This window comes from Canis lupus, chromosome 22, assembly GCF_048164855.1.
Source record: "Canis lupus baileyi chromosome 22, mCanLup2.hap1, whole genome shotgun sequence".
Lineage (NCBI taxonomy): Eukaryota > Metazoa > Chordata > Mammalia > Carnivora > Canidae > Canis > Canis lupus.
Genome location: NC_132859.1, coordinates 39,196,273 through 39,204,937, shown reverse-complemented (window position 1 = coordinate 39,204,937; position 8,665 = coordinate 39,196,273). Strand labels below are relative to the sequence as shown.

Below are 8,665 nucleotides of genomic sequence, written 5' to 3'. Positions count from 1 at the left end.
AACTTATTTTAAGCGATGTGGGAAACCATTGAACCATTATTAGGAAGAGGAGGGATTGGAGAACTCTTTTGAGAAAAACGCTCTGCCTGCTTTGTTGAGAGTAGCAGTAGGGGAGCAAGAAAGAATGAAAGGAGACCAATTAAAAAGCCACTGCAACAATCCAGGCCAGAGCGGAGGGTGACTTGCACAGGGGTGGTGGCCATGGGGGTGGAGCACAGCAGATAGACCCGAGTCATATTCTCAGTCTTGGGGGCTGAGTGACTGACCTGAAATACAAATCTGATCATGTTGCTGGGAAAAGGCATCTCAAAGTCCTGGATTGTCCACAGTTCAATTGGTGAAACTCCAAGGACTCCTAACCATGGATTCTAACCCCCTAAATGGGGACATTGAAAGAAAACAGGCTCAGGACAGGGAGACAGCGGGTGGTATGGGCTGTGTTTCTGTGTGGCCGCAGGGAGGCGGGGTGAGCAGCCATTAGTTTGGATTGATTTGGAGATGACAGGAGTTACCGTCAGTGTGTGATGCTTTCCCTGTCATTTTATTCCAGATTTCAGGTCCCGTAAGGCCAGGGTCTATGGGATGTGTGCCTAGCACAGTTAAATTAAAAGATAAATGCGTGCTTTCTTTTAGCACACACAGTTGCTGCAGAGGGTCATTGTCATTTTCAATTCCCATTTGCAGCAGAAGTTCTAAGGCCCATGGAGAGAATTCAGGGATCTATAAATTTGGGTGGGAAAAATATTATTTATTTTCGCTAACATCTAAGCAAAACTTAGCACGATGATAAATGTATGTCAGAAACCAATGGTAGAATGAACAGTTCCACTAGATATTGCAGATATTTTCATACCATACAGCTATTGCTGTGGATATATTGAAATATTCATTACTTCCATAACCCTAAACTATTGCGTCTACTACTAGATCTTACTTAATGTTTAATAAAGATGCACAACTATTACTATGTCACCAATTTTTTTTTTTAATATTTTGGTAGCCGTGTTTCAATACCATCGGCTTTTCTGTAATCCTGCATATTTACTTTATGTCCTTAGAAACGTTATTTGGAGAAGGGGTTTATAGGCTTCGCCAGACTTCCAAAGCCCAACGCAGGGCCCCTTCCTCCCCTAGTCATGGCTTCTGCTTAGGCGATGTTAGTGGACGCTGTGGGTCCTGGTGGGGTGATCGGTGTAACCCAGAGTTCCTGAAGCCTTTCTTTCCTCACACACCTTGTGCTTTGACGGGAGCCGCCTGTGCTCCCAGGCTTCTCCCGCACAGAAGCACTTAGCTAATTGTGCTGAACTCAGGGCCAGACCTCATGGGAGAGAAGCGGCCTGTCTGGACCCCTTTGGCAATCCATTATTTCCCAAAGCAGAAAGATTGATAGCTTCTGCACATCTCGGTCCGGCTAATAATTCTGCAGATGCTGCTTTAATTCCAAAGCACACAGTCACCCCAGCCTTTCTTTTCAACCTGCCTCTCAGATGGCAGAGAGGGAAGTGGCTCCCAGAAATGGAGCACATGCACTATATGGGGGTGATTTTAACAGCAGCGTTTCTTTCTCCTGTCCATTTCCATGGCTCAGCCGCTTCCGGCCACCGGTTTGGATTCCCCTCCATCCTTTGTTGACCTCTCTCAGCTTTGCTTTTCAGCTCACACAATCTCCTTCTCTGCATGTTTGGGAATTACCTTTTCTCTGCTCAGAAGCCTCTTGAAATTTCTTGTCCTCCTTAGAACCTCTCCAGTATTTGGTGGGACTTGAGAAAAGGGAGGCTTCTGGGTCTGAGGGATGGAGTGAGGTAGGAAAAGAAGCGTTGATTATTTCTCCCCTCGAGCAGTTGCTCAGAGATCCTCTGGGAAGACTTTTTTTTTTTTTTTTTAAATCAAGTTTCCCTATAACATCGCCTTGAGCTCATCCCTGAGGATACAATGCATTCCAAGCCCACCCTGAAAGCTCACAAGTTTAAATAACAAGTTTCTGGCAGGCTACTCTGTGATTCAAAGTGTTGGGCTTTCTTTCTCACTGTGGTTTCTGAGAGCTCATTGAGTCTCTATTCTGCTCCTCCAGTATCCCCACAGGGCGCTGCCTTCCCGGGACTGGCCAGAGAGACCATTACCAAGACGTGGCCCTACTGGGAGCTTTTCTGTGAGGTCTCTCTGAAGCTTAGGGATGCTGGGACACTAGTGTAGCGGATGAGCAAATGGGGACCCAGGGAGAGGGAGGTTAGATGCTGTACCCCAGAGGCCAGTGAAGGATAGGCAAAGGAATCCGATCTGGAAACTTAACCTCAAAACTTTTTGCTTTTGTCTCCAGTCAAGTCCTTTGGGCATTTAAACAATCAGCTAGTCTTTTCATTTTTGAGTTGTAGGAGTTCTTTATATATTCTACATGCTAACCTCTCCCTAGACCTATGATTTGCAAATATTTGCTCACATTTTGTAGCTTGCCTCTTCACCCTGTTGATTCTCTGAGGACAATAACAGATATGGTCTAAGTTCCCTTACCCTAAGAGTCATTGAGCTCTTGTTCAAAATACATATTCCTGGGACTCCTAGGTGGCTCAGTGGTTGAGCATCTGCCTTTGGCTCAGGTCGTGATCCCAGGGTCCTGGGATCGAGTGCTGCACTGGGATCCTTCAGGGAACCTGCTTCTCTCTCTGCCTCTCTCTGTGTCTCACATGAATAAATAAATAAAATCTTTTAAAATAATAAACCAAAATACATATTCCCAAGTCCTTCCCCTGGGAGTTCCAATTCAGGGAATAGAGGTCAGGACCCATGAATCTATATTTTTAATAAGAACCTCAAGTGATACTCAAAGAAGTTTAGAACACTCTAGATTCTACTAGAATAGCTGCTCAACTGTAGCTGTACAATGGAATCACTTGCGGAGCTTTAAAAAATATTACTGCCTGGTCCTACTCCCAGAGTTTCTGAATTAATCAAGAATGATTAATTCTCAATAAATAGAGACCTTGGGACTGGAATTTTTTTTTTAAATTTTTATTTATTTATGATAGTCACAGAGAGAGAGAGAGAGAGAGAGGCAGAAACATAGGCAGAGGGAGAAGCAGGCTCCATGCACTGGGAGCCCAATGTAGGATTCGATCCCGGGTCTCCAGGATCGCGCCCTGGGCCAAAGGCAGGCACCAAACCGCTGCGCCACCCAGGGATCCCGGGACTGGAATTTTAAAACGCCTCCAGGGACACTAACAACCAGCCCAGGTTGAGCAGCACCACTCTGTTGGCCCCTCCAGGCCAGGGACTCTGCCCCTGGCATAGTGCCCAGCTCAGTTTGGATTTGTTCTGCTCCAAGCCTCGCTTTCTTATTTTGTAAATGATTCTTACATTTCTTGTACTTAAAAATGGTTCTTCTCTGATGAGGCCTAGAGCTTCAGAGATAAGACTGACATTTGTAGCCAAAAAGGCTCCATGTTGTGGTGGGGAATTTGAAAAAAAAAAAAAAAAAAAAAGTGGACTGTATGTTTACTTCATAGGTGACCCAGTGGAGGTCTGCTTTTTTGGGGTAGGATCTGAATGCTTCCTTCTGCAGAAGTTATAGGAACCATCGGCTGAAACAGTTTGCTGCCACAATTGCATGCAAAAAATAAACCTCTTCAGGCTCCCTGGAGTCCCGTATCAGGCTCCCCTTAGGGAGGTTGCTTCTCCCTCTGCCTATGTCTCTGCCTCTCTCTCTCTCTGTCTCTCATGAATAAATATATTTTTAAAATTCTTTTAAAAAATGAGCCTCTTATCCCTGGACCACTAGACAGTTGTCCTAATACAACTACTTGCAATTACCTTGAACACTGGGAAACAGTCCATTCATGACAAAAAAAATTCTTCTCACAAATCATCAAATAACTGTTTTTAAACTATTTCTACACTATACGTATGGATGTGGGTATGTCACTTTGTGGGTCTAGACACCAAGATAGGCCAAGAAGAGCTAACTGGGGAATTTATTAATTAGCTTCCATCAATCCCTCAAACAAACAATTATTTCTTCTTAAAGAGAGTCTGATAAAAGACAAGAATGTGAGAGCAAGATTCCTGATCTGATTCTTTTGCCTATTCTTCATGGGCCTCTTGGGCATGACTTCTAACCTCTCGGGGTCTCAGTGTGCTTATCTGTAAAATGGAGTTAATAGTACAGGCTGCCAGAGGATCAGATGAGGTAAGGCTTAAAGGTATTTGTTAACTTGGATGCCAATAAATGTTGGGCCCTTAATAAGTGGTGATTATTACTGTTGCTCGTGCTCTTTGGAGCTGTTGTGTTGATCAGTGAGCATTGATTTCACAAATCTTATCTTCTCCATCAGAGGGGCAAACTCTTTGCCTTCACAATGCCTGCTAAAGCCTAGAGGAGCACACAGCCTTGAGGAAGTGAAGTATGTCTGTAACAATGTTCTATTGGTAAGTGTTTGCTAAATGACTCCCAAACACTACCAGTCTTCCATCCGGTGAACGGAATGGAAGCTACGGCACTCTATTTCCATTAGTTCTTTCAGATGGCTAGAGCCTTCTGGTCTTTCACCAGCCAATTCCAAATCAAATGCAAAGAGGAAGTGCCATCACCATTTGCTCATAACTAGAAACTCGTGCGTGCTGGAGTGTTGACAGTCTACTCCTAAGTCAAATGTAAACCATGTTTCTTTCCACTTGTGAACTCAAAAACATTCATCTTGATTCCTGAAGGTGGTAGGAATTATTTGTTAGAGTGTGAATAAGTTTGGGATCGTAGCATGGGACCCTGTGCCTCTGAGGCTGAAGACAGTTACTCTTGGGAGTGGGGTGCAGGACAGGAAGTAGTAATTTGGGGGGAGATGCGTGAGAACCTCCCACAGTCGTGTATGCAGAAGTAATATTGATGTAGGAGACAGTATGATAAAAGAGATAGTAGGACACCTTTATTGAGTACCACTGCATATTAACACCATGCTAGTGGATTACATCTCAGTTTCTCAATTGGTTCAATGGTGATCCTGCTGCAGGGGCTCATTTCCATTTTTACAGAGGCCAAGAGATGTAAAGGAACTTGATCAAGATCCTACAAGATCCTTCAAGATCAAGAACTTGAGTGATTTGTCCTATTCCAAAGCCCACGTGTATTCTCCTCTGCATCTCTGACTCCGAGGAAACCAACATGGTGACACGGAGTACAGATGTATACTGGAAAACTATCAAAGGGAGAAGAAGAATGCAAATATTGTTGTTTGATATATAAAATGGTGCGATCAAGAGTCATTTATGTCCCATTTATGCCTAATTAGCACTAGCACAATAATGATTATGATTAAATATCTGACAGCTGAAGTTGGCTGCACGTTTTATTTGATCAGCACAGAAAGCACAGCACATCCAGGCTCCGTCTCCATCATTTCTTGTCCATGCAGCACAGTCATTTGTTTATAACTTCAATAAATTCCAAGTGACATTGGTCAGCAGTTTCAGTCCAGAACCTGTAGCCCAGACTTACAACGTGGCAGAGGCATGCACATCCAGCCTTTGCACTGTCAACAGAGGAAGAACCCATTAATTTGCTAATTATTCCTCCCTGCTGTGTGCAGGTATCATTAGGAAAAACAAATACACTGAGACTCAAGTGATTCAAAGTTCCTGCTTTTGTTATTGAATTTGCTTAGACGGGTTTTTAAATTCTGTGATTATGATGAGTGTCTAGGTCCATGGTGATTGAGCAAATTAATTTATTTTTCTTGGCGAGAGAAGAGAGAGATGGCTTAAATTCACAAAGGATCAGGGTAGGGAGGGATGCAGCTGTGATGAAGCTAGAGGCAGTGCATTAGGCTTCCAAAAGCCTCGTTCTGCTACTGTGTGCTGTGTAACTCCCACCTACATGTTTTTTTTTCTCTTCCCTAGTATGAGGATAATAATCATATTTACTGTATATGGGATGTCTTAGACCCCAAAAGCAAATGCTGAGACATTTGGAGCGCCAGTAGTCTGCTTTGGAGGTGATCTAAGGTAGCAGAGTGGAGTTGCTGGTGGAAAGCATGTTACAGCTGTGGGCAAGCAGGAGTTAATGCCACGACGACTCTGTATTCATTTACTACTGTGTAACTCGTTACTCCAAAATAAAATGGCTTAAAACAACGAATATTTCTTCTACTTACATTTCCTCTAGATTAGGGGCTTATATGGGTGGTTCTCTCTCAGGATCTCCTATAAGAGGATAGTCAAGATTTTGATTGGCACTGCATTCGTCTGAGCACTTGAGTGAGGCTGAGGATCCATTTCCAAGGTGGCCTGACCACGTGGCTGGCAAGTTGGTGATGGTCATTGGCAGGAGGTCTCAGGTTCTCACTGGGTGATTGTTTCTACAGGCTGCTCACATGTTCTCATGGCAAACTGTTGACTTTCCCCAGAAGCAGTGATTCGGACGGGGAACAGCATGTCTATGACCTAGGCTTAGAAGTCACAAAGCAACCCTCCCCATCACATGCTGGTCATCAGAAGTGAGACACTTGGTGTAGCCTGTGTCCAAGGGGAGGGGAATTAGGTTCCCCCTTTTGAAGGGATAAATTTCAAAGAATTTGTTGACATATTATAGAACTATGACATACCATGTGTGACATTTACAGGGTACACTTTAAAATGTTCCTCCCCGTCCGGAGAGTAAAAGAAGCTGGGTTATTTCTCTTCCAATTCCCACTGCTACTGGTTGAAGATTCTGGGGCAAGGGTGCCCTGGAGGCAAGAAGGGGTGAGGGTATGGGAGGGAGGTAATCCTTTCATTCTGCATAGTGTTTAAGAGATGCTCCCTGAGGTACCAGAGGTGCAAGTTCAAGCTGTACTACCCCAAACTGATGCCTTGTTTACAAGCAGAGCCCTGAGTGCCCATCCAGCTGTAGGCCATGTCAGGGATTTGAGCTCAGCTTAAGCCAGCTCTTTTTTTAAGATTTTATTTATTCATGAGAGACACAGAGAGAGGCAGAGACACAGGCAGAGAATAAGCAGGCTCCATGCAGGGAGCCCGACGTGGGACTCGATCCTGGGACTCCAGAATTATGCTCTGGGCCGAAGGCGGCGCTAAACCGCTGAGCCACCCAGGCTGCCCTAAGCCAGCGCTTAATTCACTATTTCCATTTACCATGACCGGAAGCACCTGCCTTTTCTTGCCTTCATCTTCTTCAGCTGAAAAGGAGTCTGAGGCCCTTGTTCTGTTTCCCACATTCCTTTTGCTTGGCCCAGCAAACGATTTCCATGTAAATGGGAGGTATTTGTAAACATGTGCACACACACTTGCATTCACAAAGACAAATTGCACCCCTCTTGCTTTGCTATTTCTGGCACTAACCTTCATTTATAATGCCATATTTGTGTAATTACAGTGCTGCAGTACTGGATCATGATTTCAATATACAGTCAAAATCGCCATCAGAAGAAACAGGGAAGAAGATGAAAAACAAATGCAAAGCAATTAAAAAGTTTCTCGTTGCCTCCTGCGCTCAGGTCCTGAGATGTTCTCAGAGACATAGACAGAGGGAGAAGCAGGCTCCTCGCAGGGAGCCTGATGTGGGACTGGGTCCCCAGTCCCTCTGGAGGTACCTGAGGTACCTTTGGATGTACCTGTGAGTATGTGCATGTGCGTGTGCACCTGTTTACAGTTTTGCTGCTATTAGAAGTCTGGTCCAGGAACTACAGTGTGAATACCCACTGGAGTGGCTGACTACTTGGAGATTATAATTCCTTCTGCTTGATTAGATTCTTCTGTTTAATTATCTCTGGTCCTACTGGTCAGGGGATCTTGGCCACAGAGTGTATTTGTTATGATAAATGTATACCTTCTCACCCCTTCCTCTGCTATTTTTTTTTTTTTTTCGGAAATTCCCCAGTAATATTTTTAGGTTGCTTTTCTTTTTTTTTTTTCTTTTTTTTAAGATTTTATTTATTTATTCATGAGAGACACAGAGAGGCAGAGACATAGAGGGAGAAGCAGGCTCCTCGCAGGGAGCCTGATGTGGGACTCGATCCCCAAACCTGGATCATGCCCTGAGCTGAAGGCAGTCGCTCAACCGCTGAGCCACCCAGGCGTCCTGAAGTTGATTTTCTATGCTTGAAGAATACTCTTCCACTTCCAGAGTTTACCTGTCTCTCTATCCTTGCTTTCCCAGTCCCTCTTCCTCCCATTATCCTTTTGCAACATTCTCTGCCCTGTCACTGGCTGAGATGCCTGCAAATTCAATAGCATCCTATTTTCTCAGCTAGGCAACCTGCCAGCCAGAAGCTCAGGGGTCTGAGTGGCTTTGTGTTGGGGACACTTCCTCTCTTTGCTGCATGCTTGCAAAAATATTGAAATACTAAGTGAATCCTTTTCCAGTGCCTGAAAAACCGAATTCTTTTCTTCTTCCATTTCTGGCTTGGGGTGTAGTGAAGGCACAATCTACTTTGCCAAATCTTAAAACCTTAAAGCAATTTATGCATCGAATTTTGAGGTGGGCCTTTGTCTTTCAGAAAGTTCCCTGGGGCTATCTCACATAAAATCCCACTCTGAATAACAGATTTGGAAACGTCGGCAAAAATATTCCTTTGGCACATTACAATTTGCCAGATTGGGAAGGAGGACTTCAGGAGAAAAGGAAGGAGTATCTTAAATGATTATTATTAATTACTTTTTGGCTGGGGCCAGGCAGTATTCACTC

General features: G+C 44.2%; 1 long non-coding RNA gene across 1 annotated transcript; it reads right to left on the bottom strand.

Annotated features, from left to right (window-relative positions):
* Window positions 1-992: 992 nt before the first annotated feature.
* On the bottom strand, window positions 993-6,424 carry LOC140614159 (uncharacterized). Its single transcript, XR_012015062.1, has 3 exons — window positions 6,138-6,424; window positions 4,252-5,516; window positions 993-1,785 (listed from the first exon to the last, which is right to left on the bottom strand). It is a non-coding gene; the product is annotated as an uncharacterized lncRNA (long non-coding RNA).
* Between the last annotated feature and the right edge of the window lie 2,241 nt (window positions 6,425-8,665).